This window comes from Lepidothrix coronata, unplaced genomic scaffold, assembly GCF_001604755.1.
Source record: "Lepidothrix coronata isolate B3197 unplaced genomic scaffold, Lepidothrix_coronata-1.0 Scaffold235, whole genome shotgun sequence".
Lineage (NCBI taxonomy): Eukaryota > Metazoa > Chordata > Aves > Passeriformes > Pipridae > Lepidothrix > Lepidothrix coronata.
This window is the reverse complement of record NW_016690415.1, coordinates 501,223-517,997: the sequence shown is the minus strand read 5'-3', so window position 1 is coordinate 517,997 and position 16,775 is coordinate 501,223. Positions and strand designations below refer to the sequence as shown.

Genomic DNA, 16,775 nt, shown 5'->3' with positions numbered 1-16,775 from the left:
TTACAGACATGAATGTCAGCGCATCAACCAAGGACCAGCTGGAGTCAGTGAGAACCTTTGCATCGACTTCATTACAAACAGGACTGATTTCCTTCCCTTTGATCAGAAGGACGATATTTAGACACGATGAGTAAGACACACAGGACAGGAATGTTAGAATTTTAAGCTTTGGCCCTGTGAATTTGATGTGCAGCCTTTAGCTAGTGACTGTGGTTTGCCACTTCCAGGCTCATGCTGGTCTTCCTGGTCATTATGCTAACAACACTTCCCCTGTCCTGCTCTTCCCTGGTAGCCAAGGAGCAACCTCCATGTGCACAACAAGGAACATTCCTGACAGGCAAAGGATCATTTGACCAGGGTATGCCTTTCTCATGGTAAAGCTAATGAATCTACTGCTTGAAAGTCGCAAGTTGGAGAGACATTCCTGAAACAGGGAGTAGTTTCTTAAAAAAAAATAAAAGTATAAGCTAGTATAATTTCCGTCCAATTCTCAACTCCCCTTCTAGCTTTGTTAGGTCATATTTAGATTTTCCTTTGGCTGATGCATTCCTAACCACTGCTGCAATGCCAACTCCAATGTAAATAGCAAGGCTATTAAATTTAATGAGTGGTTTTATCACTCTTCTTCTGTTCACACTTTCCTCCCTTCAAGCAACACTTCCTCGCCACACACACACACGCTTGGTCATCCGTCTCCAGTGAAGATCTGTAAACTAACCTGTTCTCTAAGCCAGAGGCAAAACAGCTTGGGCCAAGAGGCCCTGCCCTGCTGCCCAGCAACATGCATGGGCGCTATAGCTGGACCTGTCCAAACCATCCCCTCCTGAACGTGCATTTGATCCAGCAGATTCCAGGTGCTGCTGGAGTGAGCGGCGCACCTTGTAGCTTCTATTGGAGGAGCTGGTTGTCTTCACAGCCCCACTCCTCGCAGGCAGGTACCCAAAGCTGTCTGACTTGTTATCATTAGAGCAGGGAATCCTATGGGTGATTGCTGTAGATATAAAAAGGAAGGGATTTGAAGTCAGCAAGAAAGCATTTTTAGTCATACTTGCAGAAGTTCACAGAATATTCTGAGTTGGAAGGGACCCACAAGGATCATCAAGTCCGACTCTTCAGTGAATGGCCCATCCAGGGATCAAACCCACAACTTTGGCTTTATTAGCACCATGCTTTAACCAGATGAGATAATCTCATATTTCAGATTAAATTCCACTAATTAAATGTCACTTTAAGAGATAAGAATCTCTGCTGTAATTGATGTTTCTGAAGCCAGACAGGCTGTTAGATTTCTCTTTATTCAAACAATGTTTTCTACATTAAAGGTTTTTGTTGGGATTTCAACCCAAAATTCAATACCTATGCTCCCCTCTGTCCACTGCTGCATGAGTTTTGTCTCTTTCTGAGCCCATTCTGAACACTTTCAAGAAGTGACTACCTTGGTTTAGAACATTTCACATCCTCATTTACTTCCTATAGAAAATTTTGAGACAGAATTATTCCTTCTCTGCCTACATCAGTAACTTCCTCTAAACTCATTTGTTTTAGCTGAAATAATTCACTGCATTCAAATTTAGACTTCAAATACTCTTAGCTGAAAGAAGACAATTTATGTTGAAATGTCCTGTGCATTTTGTATTTCGCATGCTGCCATTGTCTTGTTTTATGCCACTGCCTTTGAGTCCTGTTCTCCAAATGTGGCCTTACAGAATCATTATATTATAATATTATTTCTGCTGTGAGGTCCTAGTAGAAATCCACTGCACCAAAAGCAACTTTTTAGCAATGAAAATGTCACTTAGAGAACAATAATATTATTTTGGTGCCCTTAACTGAACACATTTTTTTCTAGTTTATTTGCTTAAACTGCCAACTTTTTTCCTCCCTCTCCCACACACTCATTTTTATGATGCCAAGAAAAATATTTCAGTTATAAAAATTGTCATATTGGTTTGAAGACTAGGCTACATTTCTCTTTTTGGCTAACAAAATAAAAAGCAAACATTATGCTAAGATTTATGTTCTAAATTTAGCCTTGAAGAGGAAAGAGAAATAATTTGCACCTTCCTGAATTATACTCTCTTGGTTTATCCCCAGATGATACCAGTGTGAACAGATGCAGGTTTTTGGTTGTTTTTTGGGTTTTTTTACAATTTCTAGGGAAGGAGAAGAGTTTTCAAATACATTTATTTCAATGCAAGGCAAATGACAAGTAAATTTCTTCTGACTGTCTCAGCTTTGCCTTGTGGTGACTGTAGTACAAACGTCTTGCTCTGAGACAAGACTTCATTGTTTGCCAGGCTGTAAAAACAAAATGAAATTTACGGATTATGAGAAAGGGAGGAACCACTACCAAGGACTGGATTAACCACCAGCATTGTTTTTAACCAAGAATCTGCAATAGCTCCAAGTGTCTCAGTCTGACTCTAACCACCGCTAGTCTGCCAAACATTCATTTCAGCATTTTTCAGTAGTATGTGAACATTCCCCTTTGGCTATTGGCTAAACGCAAACTTACTCTTCCTTCCCTGACTTTTATACTTTTATATTGTTGGCTTTGCAGGCTTTTTGTCTTTCCTTCCTAACACTATAAGCAGCATTTATACATGTAAAGGGAAAAAGGGAAAATAACTACAAAGAAAACAGTCCTTTTTAGGGGAGATGAGGTTAAAAAGATGTGCAGCCTGAAACTGTATTACATCCAACTGTTAACAAAAGCAACTCAGTGCTCACCAGGTGGGAACTGAGCATTCTCAAGATCAGAAACATTTTTTTCACTGGAGGTACAAACTTATCTAGTGCTGACCTCCTGTGGTACGCAAGGAATCTGCAGTCGCCAAAAATAGTAGCCGAGAGTCAAAAGCAGGCGAGGTTGGAGAAATACCAGTAGGCTGGTAACTCGTGGAACACAAAGGGCCCGTCCCAGAGGAATACACACACCCCACACCCCTTTAAGTTTTCGTGTTTAACTCTTGAGCGCACAAAATCCCACACCTTACCCAACACTTAAACATGGTGAATAGATCAGGTAAAACCAGTTCTTAAATTTGAGGATTTATCTAAATTTGCAAAGATTTATCAACAGCTTTAGCTGGGAATTTTGTCAGTCACCCTTGCAGATCAGAGCTGTGCTGTGTTTGTACCATCACCGATGCTGAGTTATCTGAGTGTGTGCAAGACATGGAGCATCCCTCTCTCATTACTTGTGGTTGGGTGCATTTGACTAAGTAATCTGTGAAAGTCCAGCTCTCTTGTCTCTAATAACTTCCTTGTTGCTCCATTTCCCACCAGCACACCAACACCACAACTGTCACAGTGATGTATATGTGTTGCACATCTCCTTTATTCACTCCTCTAAGCACTTGTCCATATCACTCAAATCACTTCACCCATTCCATTTAGGCTCCAGATGATGAGAAGATGACTTGGTAAGTGGGAACCCAAATATTTTTAATAACATCCCTCAATGGTGAGCCCATTGAAGGTCACAGGAAACAGACACCAGTAGCTCTACCTGGAGTGAACTGTCAAAACCTGACGGCCGTGACAAGGAGGACAGAATTAATCACATTCTTAGCCCACTCTAAAGTCCAGTTGCACCAGGTACCCTTTCATTTTGGTGCATCTATACCTGTCCCACTAGACTGCTTCCCTGTCCCCAGGACACACCTCACCCACTCTCCAACCAGTGCAGAGCATCCACTACCCTCAAAGCCACAAGACTCTCACTGACAGTGCCCATACAAGCATTCAACAAAAAGGGTGCTCTGAGTCCTACCTCAGAAGAGGGACCAATTTTGTTCCTGCAGCCTTGCTCTTTTAGCACTGGCAGAAAAAGCACTATGTATAAAGCAGGCCTTCCAAGTGTACCCTCCAAAATGGGAGCACAATAAGGATGTCTTCATCTTCCCACACAGCTGGAACTGCTACTTAAACACAAACATGAGCCTTTATAGCTGCAGATCTTGTGCTTTAAAGTCTCACCCCCTCACAGTGAGTAGAGAGCAAGCCACCCTCAGCAATCACTGCCAGATACGCTTTTAAGTTTTTTAGGCCATCAACACACCTTCTATCCATTTTGGAGCAGAAACTGTCTCTTTATTTTGGTTCTCCTTATTTCTCCCCTCTTTTCCGTAGTTTGCAGGTTCCCTGGTCTGGTGTATATTAGTATCACCACTGTTATTTCCCGTCATGTCTGAGGTATGAAGTTAGCAAAGTGGTGACTCACGTAACCAAGTTTAGCCTGAGTTTTTAGCCAGGGCTGACCAGGCTTTTTGCAGGGCTGTAGTGCAGAGGTTTCTCCTTAGAGACTCAAATAATGTCCTCTTTAGGAGGACATAGAAGGGGCTGGTTCCTTCCTTCTGGTCACAGACCTCTTGACCTGTGAAACCAAACAGGATATAGAATAAGGGAAGGAAGGAGGAAGGGAAATGTTTACTTCCACAGCTGTGTAAAAGTCAGAAATTTCCAAAAATATCTGTGAAATCCCACTCCCAGGCCACTTCTTTCTTGGGTTCTCTTTTCTTTAAATGTTTGTGTTTTCTCCCAGAATATTGGTGAAGAGTTTTGGCATTTCAAACTGAACTTAGACCATGTGGCTCGCTACATGAGGTGATTTTCTGAGGTGATTTGCTGCTTCCGAGAGTCAGCAGCAAAATGAGAAGTACAATCCCTCACTGAAGATGTTTCATATTTAGAACAGGCACTTGATAAAGATGTATCCTGCACTGCACTGCTACAAGACATGTGGAGGGAGGCAGACTGGGTGTAGTGTCGGGGCAGGGGAACTAGAAAGCTATCAGAGGAAAGCAAGATGAAAGTGGAAGGGAAATGAAGTAAGTGGGTGATAAAATAATTCTGTTATATAGGGAGAAAGCCAGAAGGATCAAAGGATCTCTTATTTGCATTTTATCCTCATTTCTGTTCCTTGCAGTTTCCTTCCTCTGCTGTATATTATTATCACCTCTATTATAAAACTTTCTGGTTGCTTGCAATTATCCTCCTTTAATCTCATGCTAGGCTCTTCCTCTTTGATCCACTGCAGTACATGCTTTCTTGCCATATGACTGACTGTGTGACTGCTGCATATGTATGTAAAAACATAGATTTATTTCAACTTCATTTCCCATTGTGTCTCCAGTTTAAGTCTCTCAAGTCCAGGCAGAGCTGTGTGTCCTTCACTAAATCCTTTCTGCCTACCTCAGTTAGGGTTGATTCAGCTCCCAGTAAAAATTTTACAAATGGAAAGTTCCTTCTATCATCTTCATTTTATTTTTGCACAACTTAACAGTTATAATTGTATACAATAAAAGAACACAATCTACAGAGAGGGATGCCTATCACACTCTTCGTGGCAAGGCTAAGCTGAGTTCAATAAAGAAGAGACCAATCTATCACTGGCAGACCTTTGATTCTTTCTCTTCAACTTCTGAAAAAAAAAACCACCTTCTCCTGCTGCTCACTCCCTCCCCTCCCTCCTACCACCTTCTCCTGGGACCACAGCTGCTTCTGTCCCTCCAAACCAGGCTTGACATCAGGGCTGGCAAGGCTGAAGCATTACTGAAGAAGGCTGAGACCTGAGGGCAGGGAGAATAGCCCTGAGATGACAGGGAACAGAACAGAGTCAGTCAGAAAGTCAATAGGGAATATGCTCCTTCAGAAAACAAGCTGGTGCTTCCTCCTCTGCTGGGAAGCAGGAGGCAAAGCAGAGATGCCCAGCCCGGTCTGGCCCCATCCCTCTGCAGAGGGAGGGCAGCTCCCCACTCAGGGGCAGCCACTCTCTCAAAGGGCTGACACCAGGCAAGACCAAGTGAAGCCCTATGTGCCATTTTTTCTCCTTCTCACTGATTTTGGGTCATACAGTCTTAGCTGTGCTCAGTCCTTCAGAGTGTATGAAACATACTGGTCTTGGATGGTAAGAAAGTCTCATCTGCATTTTTCTTCAAAGGAAACACTGAAAGAACAATCTGGATGGTCTGATGTAGTCAACTGCATGTATTTATCCCAAATTTATGAATGCTATAAGGAGTGTCAGAAAATACCAAAGTCCACAAAATGTTTAAGCAGTGTGAATATTGTTAATTAAACTTCTTGATTTTAAAAGGAACATAGAATATGATGGAAAGTTTCTTCTTTGCCTTGTTCACACAGGCTGAATTCCTGTCAAACAGCTACAGCGAGCTCAGGAAAAATGAGCCACTGAAAGGAGTTAGGAGATCACCTAAACTGTAACTCTTATCCTGGCCTACCCAAATCTTCCGTGAAGCAATACATCATCCAGAAAAATTGAGCTTTTGTTCTCCTCGGCTATAAAGAGCATCTGCTATTCATATCCTTCAGAATATCAGTTCCCTTTCTAGATTTATTCTGTGTCATTCCTTGACTTCCACATCCACAATTACAAACTCCCATCCATCACCACTCTATGCTGTCCTCACTATCCCCTTCCTTGTAAAGAGGAGAGCCATTTGAAATTTTAAAAGAGCAGCAAGTGATTTCATTTTGTTTTCCTTTGCATGAGTTTTGTGCTAATAAGCATGGAACAAAGTATCTGCAGAGATGAGAGTGACAAAGTGCATTTAGATTTTTTGCTGTAAGCTCTTGCACATGCAGCACTGTCTCTCTAGAATTAAACAGAGCCACAGTTGTTTCTTAAGCTGCTCTGCATTCAAATAAATCCAGTAGTAAGATGCAGCACCTCATTTTCTTGTATTCTTAGATCACAACATGACCTTGAACATCTTTACACTGCCACACTCACAGACTACACTGAAAACACACAAAGGATTTGCATATGTTAGTGAGTTAGAAAAGAGACCTCAGGATGTTGCTACTTCACATCCTTGACATGCACTACTCTCCTCAACATACTGTCATGTCTCAGATAACGCATCTTAGCCCTCTTTCTCTCTTTTTAAAATCTCAAACAACAGTGAGTTAATTGATGCCACTCTGTGCTCCCTGGTGATCCATTACAATTAGTCACACGCACCCCATCCCCCCACTCCCCAGTGATTGATTACATTTCCCTCTCAGAAATACACCTCACTTGATATATTGTTGGTTCTACCATCGAGAGCAAGAACTAGATCTTGCTCTGCAGAACCAAAAAGCCTGTGCTAAAACACCTTTTGCAGCTGTGAGTATCAACACCCACTCACCACGTTGCCTTTTTCAACCTTCTCTTTAGAAAGACGCATTAGTCAGACTCCTGAAATAAGCACCTTCAGGGCTTATTTTCCATTCTTGTGGTTCTCCTTTGAACTCAAGCCAGCCTGTGCCTTCCCAAAACATTAACAACTGTGGTAATAAATACATCTGATAAGGGTTCACAGAGCATTAGCATCAGCAAGTCAACAAATGGCTACCAAGTGTTGGAGAGCGCTACATGCAGAGGGTCTATCACAGATCGTGGAGGCTCTTGAAGACTTGCAAAGGGCAGCTGCCCTCCTGGGGAGTGTGGATGGGCACAGCTGACATGAATTGACTCACAGGGCTGGATGCCCCAGCTTAGAGACTTCAAAGACTTCAAGTTTGGTAGGGGGAGTAGGTTGTCTTCCTTAGTGATTCAAGTTTCTTATGATTAACTGATGAAAGAAGGGAAGAAAGAAGGAAAGAGACTCTGTTGGTTTATTTTTGCTGGGTAGTGGTGTTATGATTTCCTGGGCTTTAAGAGAAAAATAATGTTTTGCAGGCGTTGCTACTGAAATAATAGTGGTAGCAGTTACCACAGTTAGGCTGGTAAGAGGTATGGTGTGTGGCCAGTCTGTTAGTTCACAGCATGAACAAGAAGTTGTGGATGGGTTGTGGGGCTGGAGCCAGAATATGTAGAGCACTGATGAAATATGTGTGCAAATGTATTCTGTCTGATGTGGTGATGTGCCTGACACTCACAAAGGGGAGACAGATCTTCTAACTGTTGCTCCCATGAGACATGGGCTCTGGAGCTCTCTGCTCAGCCTCTCCTGTGTTAGCAGTACAAAGCAGAAGGGCTCTCACAGGCCGTTCTGGCAGCTTGGATTTCCTGGGGTGTCAGAAATTCCTGGGCAGCTTTTTGCTGCCAGAAGCCCAGAGTAGCAGAGTGCGGGGAAATCCCTTAGTGGCCTGCTCTCGCAGGGTGAGTGGACTACAATTCCCTGAGCAAGGTGTCCTCCATCATAAGGGGGAGAAGTGAACCATTAGCTGCTGAGGTCTGTCTTGGGTTTTGATGTTTTGTCTTCTGATCTTAAGGTGTGATTTTGAGTCTGTGTGGTGCATGTTTCATCAGGAATCAGGTTTCAGAAGCAGATGTGAGGACTTTTCTTTTTTCATAGCCTGAAGACTCAAGGCTGTGCTCAGTCTGTTCAGACACTGTTTTCTCTCAGATGCCCACAGCCTGCATTTCAGCAGATACACAAAGGCTATCTACCACCTTCTTGCTGAACTATATATTAACCACCCAACACACTGCATGGCAGGCTCCAGTGGGAAGTGAGTTGTACACTGTGCCTAGTTAAATCTGCAAAGGCAACACAGACAAGCAGAGTATAATTATCCAAAGTGGAAGCTGGACAGAGTATGAGGCTGTGACTCCTCCCCGTTACTCCAGGTTTCATCTGAGGAAGGGGAGAGGGTGCTGGCAACAGCAATCCCACAATTCAGAAAGGAGACTCTGCAGTGTGTATTGTTCACCTGCTGACTTCAAACACAGTGTCAGAGCACAAGATACAAAGGCTGTAGGGGAGAAGGATGTACATGGACACCAGATGAAACACTTGGTTACCATAGCTCTTCAGACAGACAGACAGGAACAATTACTGAATTCTGATTGTAGACATCTTAACTGCAGGTGTCACTGGGAAATTCAGTGCAGTGGTCTTAAGGCACAGGCAAAGACAAATCAAATTAGAAAAGCCATGTCTCCAACTGAGGTACAGTCAGCAGTGAGGTTCTCTGAACAGAAAGTGGCATCTCTAATGACTTGTGACAGAAGATAAAAATACAGGTTTTATATTGTGCAAGCTGCATTATTGAAGACTTCTGGTAAGACTTCCTTGCCATTTGGTCTATTTCAAACTAATCTGGCTTCTTGCAACTTCTGAATGGTGTTCTTCAACCTCAGCCCTTCTTCTGAGACATTAGTTTTGTTCTGAGCTGACAATTTGTGGCTGTGCTGATTTTCTTCTTTCACAACGGAGCTCTTCTGCTTGTGCTGCTGACAGTACTCTGTTACTGGAGGGGAAGATCAACATCAGGGGAAAATCAAGCAGGAAGTGACATTTCTGTCTAGGAAAACTATGGTAAAGATTAATCCGTTTTATAATAGTACTGTTCAGTAAACATTTGAATACTTCTTTCCTAACCAAAACTTTGAACAGCTGAGTCTGTCCTTAGTCTGTACTAAGGTCCATAAATAAGAAGATGATTGTCAAATATGCCATGTTTTACAGCTGCTTTAAAACTTGCACCAAAAAAAGTTTTATAGGAAAATGTAACTATGAAGTTAACTTTTTTTTTTCCCTAGAAGAATGAACTATTTGATTAATGACACAATCATCTTAATTCAAACATGGCTTTCTGAAACACATGGGAAACAAATTTGGGGTGGTGGTTCTTATCAAGGTATTTTTTCCCTCACCACACTCTAATCTCTGGCTGGAACTGTGCACTATGAGAACCATGACAGCGTTGAGTGGGATATAGATCCTAAGGCCTGTAAAGCAGTAAAAGTACATTTGAGTATACATCTCCACGTGAAACAAAGCCAAAAGGAAGTGGTTTGAATCGGAAGATGTCAAAATGAAACTTTCCACATGAGAAAATTTCTACGTATTTTACTGGGGGATGCTGCTGGTCGTATTTTTCAGTCTTTATCCTGAACATGAGACAAAAACATTGTGTTGAAATATTAGAACTGAAAGTGTTCTGATTACTTGTTCAACAAAACACATGCAACTTTAATTGAGGTCAGTTCAAGTCCAAGTTTCTCACAAGACTGAGAACTACAACAGCCACAAAGCTCTACGCAGTGCTGGACTGTGCACCCAAGCAGTAGGGTGGAAGTTATCTTCTCCCTTATAACATGCCCTGCTAGGAAGTGTCCTTCCCTCTTACAGAGCCTAGGATGGTGCATATGCTTTCTTTGAATACTGACAGACTAAGTAAAGGGGCAACCTACTGCAGCGTGTTTGTGCTGGCCTTGTCTTAAAGTGCTTTCAGAGGTAAGCAACCCAGGAGCAGTCTCGACTTACACAACCTACTGTGCAGACTGAGGGCTTACTGCCTGGGAGTTGGAACACTTGGGGTTAAAGGGTGTTCATCACTGAGAAAACAGGGTGCTGTGGCTAACTCAAAGGGCTGGCAGCTTGTGTTTGTCACTGCAGAGCCCTTCAAACCAGCCCTGCTCAGACTGCAGCAAGTGGAGATCGAAACTCTTCCAATCATAAGAAACTTCCAAGGTGTGTGAAGGCTATGTCTTGAACCAGACAGGAAATGTGGCTTGCTTAAACCAGCTTGATTCCTGCACAGTGAAGGCCAGCCTGCACGCAAATCATTTCTGAGGATATCAGAATCTTGGCTTGGCAGGTTACAGCAGACAGAGAATTTTGTGTTGTAAACTAAGCAAATTACTATCTCTGAGAATAGGCCACCAAACATTTTAAGTCACCTAGTTTCTGGTTTAAAAACAGACTTTTTAAAATCTGTAAAAGATGCCTGTTAGCAACTTCTTTGATCACTCCCTGCTAAAACACAATTTACTGTGATGAATTAAATCTAGATGGGAGGCAAAGTATACTTAGGGGCAAGTGATGGTCCAGGTAAACAAGACTTGGATTAGATGTCCAAGGTACCCACCTTGTTTGTTGAGGTAATCACAATTAACACTCCAAGAACACTTCTATTCCATTATTTTGTGCCATCCATGTGAGTATAATTCACATCTTTGTGCAATTCTCAATTTGCTCTAGGAAGGTAAAACATGAGACACCCTGGTTTTGGTCCTGCTTTTTGAAAGGCCAGTGCCTCTTGGCCCTGCTGTAAAGATAAACTTCTGAGTCCTTCTAATGCACTTTGTTGTACCTTAATACCTGGATACTACTGAGGTAGTATCTACAAGCTGAGGTAGAAAATTGAAGTATGGGCTTGTAGGGACAGCAGTCATAGGGAAGGAACAGACAAACGATAAGACAGTCTGTGTTCACCACAGAGCTGTGCTTAGATGCCGTGGAGATGTTTTATCTTAAGCAGGCAATGATTTCTGCTTCTCTCATCTGCCAGTGTACAGCTGAAGGAAAAGTAACAAGAAACTTCAAAACTGGAGGCATTCTAATGTAGTATTTTCAAAAATGTCTTAAAATTATCTGAGAGACGTGATCAGACACAGAAGGGAAAAGGGCTAGAAAGCAGTGGACACCTAACGAGCACCTTGTGTGGACTAAAAGGAATGGAGAGGAGGAACTTCTCAAGGCAGGGCTGGGGAAGGAGGGAAAGCCATTGAAATCTTTGGCTTAGATGGCAACATAAATGAGTGGGGTGGAGGCCAAGACTTTTTGAAGTCTGGCTGATAAACTCTTAAAGCACTGCCACAAAACCCAGCACAATAAAATAGACATGTGTGCTTTGCTAAAAGTGTCTTAATATTTTCTTCTGATTTTTCTTCAGCCTTTCTATACTCCTTTAGCCATCTTCTGTACCTGTTGGTTACACTGCTGTGCACTGTAGTTCATCCCATTACTATGTTCACGTCTTCTCTCCTTGCCATTCTCCTTTATATGTCAAAAGAGTCCACAGAAAGAGTTTGATAAGTTCAGCCCACTGGCCTTTTTAAAAGGGGGATGGGAGAGGTTGCTGTTGTCTAAAATGTGGGCTGTTCCAAGGGGCTGGTGGCTTGGGCCTTCGATGTAAAGGAGTGCTATTTCTGTAAAGGACAGATGGCACCAATTCAGGTCTGTAAGGCAAGAAGTCAGCAAATAAACAAGATAAACAAAGGACAAATATAATTTAGTTTCTTTCAATTCAGTGCCTATTACACTAATTTCACCACATAAAATACAAGCTGTTGCAAGTACCCTGGGAACTAAGAAAAAGGAGAAACAGGGATGTTTTCTTTTAGAAGTGGTTTTTATGTGAAATTCCAAAGATGAAGTGCATTTTTAAGCTACTGATTAGCTTTAAAACGATGCTATTCAAAAATCCACTTGAATTTTTTGTAAGATTTTCTTTAATTTCACAGAAATATTTTTATACTGTTCTCATATTTGATTACTAAAATTGCTTGGGGAATTTTAACCATATTTCTGTACTCTGAGATTCTGAGAAAAGACTGAAATAAAAAGTGAAATACACTTGTGGCTGTAGACTTTAGGTTGGAGGCTTTTGACAGTTACAAGGCCAAGCACAGAAAGCCTTCCACTTAAGAGCAATGCAAAAACAGTGACAGCTCATTTCAGAAGCAATGCAGGTTTCTTTGGGTCAAGCCAGGATGCTCCTCCTGTAAGATAAAGAGTAGGATCAACACATGTTTCAGAAGAGGCTTGTCCTCCTCCACAATGACATGGAAAACCTAGAACCTTTGAAAGCCTGTTTACAAAAGCACAATGGCCGGAGCTGTTCAGACACTGTTCTCACTGAAAAGGTGCACAGCTATGGCCACTTTATGGGAGCTGGGAGCACACACTGGCATTGCTTTGAGTGCCAAAATTATTACTCAGAGCCACTTAGTTCTTCTCTTTGAGCCTTCACAGTAAGTCTGTACTTGTAATTACTGCATTGAAGCACCCTGGTACCACTGAAAATCAAATACCTAAATCCCAGAGGCACTTTTGGAAAAGTGAAACTCCTAAAACAAATGTATGTATTAATTCAGTGTGTTATCTGTGCAAATCTGGGTTAGTACCTCCTTATTCCACACACATCCAACATCCTGAATTTGAAGGGATCACCAAGTCCAACGCCTGGCCCTGCAAAGGACCATCTCCAAGAGTCACACCATGTGCCTGAGAGTATTGTCCAAGTTCTTCTTGAATTCTGTCAGGCTTGGTGCTGTGACCACTTCCCTGAGGAGCCTGTTCAGTGCCCAACCACCCTCTGGGTGAAAAACCTTTTCCTAGTAACCAGCCTAAACCTCCCCTGACACAACTTCAGGCCATTCCCTCGGGCCCTGTTGATGGTCACCACAGGGAAGAGGTCAGTACCTGCCTCTCCTCTTCCCCTCACGAGGAAGCTGTAAACTGCAATGAGATCTCTCCTCAGTCTCCTCTTCTCCAAGCTGAACAAATCAAGTGACCTCCTCAGCTGTTCCTCGTATGGCTTCCCCTCCAGGCCATTCACCATCCTCATGGCCCTCATTTGGATGCTCTCTAGTAGCTTTATATCTTTCTTATATTTTGACACCAAAAATTGCACACAATATTGCACAGATACTACCTTTTCCTTAACATCTGTGTCTTTCCTGCCTTAAAAAAGATCTAAGTATGTACCAGATGAGCTTGTTACTTGATTTTAAAGGCCACGCAGCCCACCTGCTCTTCTACAGACAGCTGTTCCAGGGTATAAGGCTACTTATGAAGCTTCAAGTCAGCAAGACACTTATGCAGTGAAACTCTCAGTGACTTAAACTCTCCAGATATCCACACAGCCTAACAGGAGGAGAGAGTAACAAAACCTCAGGGATTTTAAAGTACGCCTGTTTTAGAAGTGAGGGCTTGCACTCGCTGTCTTGGTTTTAAGAAAGGCAATTTTAAGGTGCACATGGATCCTCATGTTTCATTTTCAAATTCAACTGGACTTCACTGTTCTCAGTTGTGACAACCTGCGAATCAGACTAACCAAAGTGCTTGGAGTTAACTGCATAGACAGACTTCTCGCCTGAACAAACACCATCCAATCCTAAATAGGGTCTTAACCGTGCAAAATTGTCAGCAATAGCTTTCAGTCTTAACTGGCGTGAAAGCTCAGAATGAAGTACTGGCTGGCTTTTCCCTGATTCTCTGCTCAGGCTACTTAGTAAAAGGGCAGTTCTAGGCAAGCCTCTACTCTCCTCCAGTCTTTGTTTCCATTCCCTATTTTTGGTCTTATTATCACACAGCACTGAAGGAATACACTCATTCCTACGAAATTACTGTGGTAAGTGGAAACTTTGCAAATAACCCAAATAGGTGACCACAGACATTATGGGAGAACCCAGGGGGTTTGGGGAGGGAGAGGAAGGGAAGCTGGAATTTATTTTGTTGCTTTACAGCTGCTGTATCCCTAAGTTTAGTGGCTGAATAGCTGAAGCAGCATGCTGAAGGAGACAGGTTCCTGATATCTCCCTTCTCCTTCACATTGATGTTGGTCTCTCAGAGACAAACACTGGCAGGCTTAGCAGTAGTGTCTGAGGCATGAAAGTGCCCAGCTGACATGACACTCACTGCCAGAGGTTACAGACTTGTAGTAGGAGAAGAAAATACAAATTTTATCCATCTTCTTTCTCCCTTTACCTTGTAGCTCATATCCTAGAGGAAACACATTTTTCTGACAAAGACTACTCAGATATATCTGGTGCAGCTGAAATCTGTATTTTTTTTTCTTAAATCACCATACACTCTATAAAGAATCCAGGCAAGCAGCTCCATGCACCCCACATGTTCCACTAGCTTGAGACTGTCCTAACAGATACTGCAGAGGACCAGGACCATTCTGTGCACTCTTACTACAGAGGAAAGGTGTAGGCCAGCTATTAATGAAACTGAAATTTGTGGTAGCACTTCCTACTAGTTACCTGAATTACAGTTACATCTGTATTAGACTGAACAGGTTCAGTGCCTGTCCTCTGACTGTAAGGGCCAGTGACACTGCCCAGCTTGTGGCCATGTGGCAGCATTCTCCTTCTCTCCTAAAACCAGTCTCCATGATGTCTCCTGGGAACAGTTTCTGGCTTGTGTTTGGGCACTGCCTGAGGAGTATGGGCTGCGTGGACCAAAGCCATCCCAAGAAGCATGCTGTCAGCATGAACTCATCAGTCACCACTTGTGCCCTATTTAGCTCATTATATTTTTTATTGTAGTTATTAAAAAAAAAAGGAAGTGCTCTTCAGAAAAGAATAAAGTTATGAAAATGATTTATTTGAATACAGACTTACAGGCAACTGTGCAACAGTGAAGCAGAGTATGGAGTGCTGTGGGGACACAATGAAAAAGTCCTTCCAAAACTATGCAACAGCTCAATCTGCATTATAGGAGTTTTTAGACCATGATTTTAGGAGCAACTGAAAAAGAAAGGAAAAAAAAAAAAAACAAACCAAAGTAACCACGCCTGGCAGCCTAGCTCTTATTTACTGGGAACTGTAAAATAAACTCTGGAGGCAATGTTATTTTCTTAAAGAGTCACTGTCAAATAAAATACAATAGAAAACACACTTGCATTTCAAATCTATGTGTCTCCTGGTGTTGTATGTCACACAGGCTGCAAAACTAGCAGATGCTACTAGCAATACTTTTTTTCTTTTGCCTAGTGTGCTGGCAATCTTGAGGGCTATTTTGGTGGATCTTCCACACAGCAACAGGAAGGAGAAAACATTTTTGAAAGTGTGATTGTAAAACCACAAAATACTGACTTGGGAACTTGGTCACTTATCCTTGAAGCTGCCCTTATTTCAAACCAAAAGTAACCCAACAAATATGTACTAAGTTCTCTAGATTCCCCACCCTTACCAGTCACCATTTCCTCAGCTATAGACAACCTTAAAACAGTCCTTTTTAAAACTGTCACTGCTGGCTGGGTTGTGCTATTCTGTAAATAAAGAGGTTATTTCCTCCTCTATATCCAGAATCCTTAAACCTATTTTCTTGCCTCTTTTTTTCTGTAAAACAAACAGAACAAAGGAAACTTCTACCCTTCTAACTTCTGGCTTTGCCAGTGCCTGCTCCCTGGTATACTGAAATATATTGATCTCTGGCCCAGCAAGCCATCCTCGTGCAGGGCCCAGCTGTCCTGGTCTCTCACTGCCCTCTGGCCAGAGTCTCCTCCAGCAAATCAATAATGTATTCCAGAGCCTGCTTTTCCCTGGGGAATGCAGCCTGCCTCCCTCCACGGGTTCAGTTCAGGGGGAGGAAATGAAGGCAGCAGCCATGGTCTGGCTGAAGCGCTGGGCTAGGCTGGGCTGGACGGGGCTGGGCTGGGCTGCCCCTGCAGCAGGCAGGACTTGGGATGCCAAATCAGCTCACTGTCACTCCTTGGGCACCGGGATGCTGCTTACAATCTTCAGCACCTCTACAGGTGCCTCAGCCAGGCAGGCTGAAATGGAAAAACAGCTGTCCTGACCAGATCTAAATGGGAAGAGAGGTATTTTTGGATAAACAGAATATCTCAAAGGAAATTAGTGTTTTAGTCAAATGTGGGGTTAAGAGCTGTGCCTCTTGCACAATTGTGTGAGGATGCAGTCTGTAATTACATATGAAGTTCTAAGGTGGTTTTTTTTCCTGTGGGATTCTAGCATCACTGGTGAGCAGAACAGCCAGTGACCACCCGGTGAGCCCCTGGTGAATAATTTGATTTCTTCTCTGTTCTACCTCTGCTTTTGTGTCTTTATATTCCAAATGTTGCCCCAGCTCTGCTCTGCCCAGAAAATTATTTATTGGTGTTGATCAGGGGCTCAGAGGTGGCCAAGTTACTCATGAACACTAATGTAGATGTTTCTACAGGCCTTCTGGAGGAGAGGGACAAGTTTTCACACCATCATTACTACTCAAGTGATGAGAGACTCAGGGTGTTGTTATAGGAAAACTTTGTCCTTTGGCAAAGGAAGCTGAAGACATTCT

The 16,775-nt window shown here is 42.6% G+C and overlaps 1 protein-coding gene across 1 annotated transcript in view; it reads left to right on the top strand.

The window, feature by feature from the left end:
* The window catches only part of ZNF704 (zinc finger protein 704), a 134,928-nt gene that overhangs the window by 105,626 nt on the left and 12,527 nt on the right, over positions 1 to 16,775 (top strand). The gene's annotated exons all lie outside the window — the stretch shown is intronic.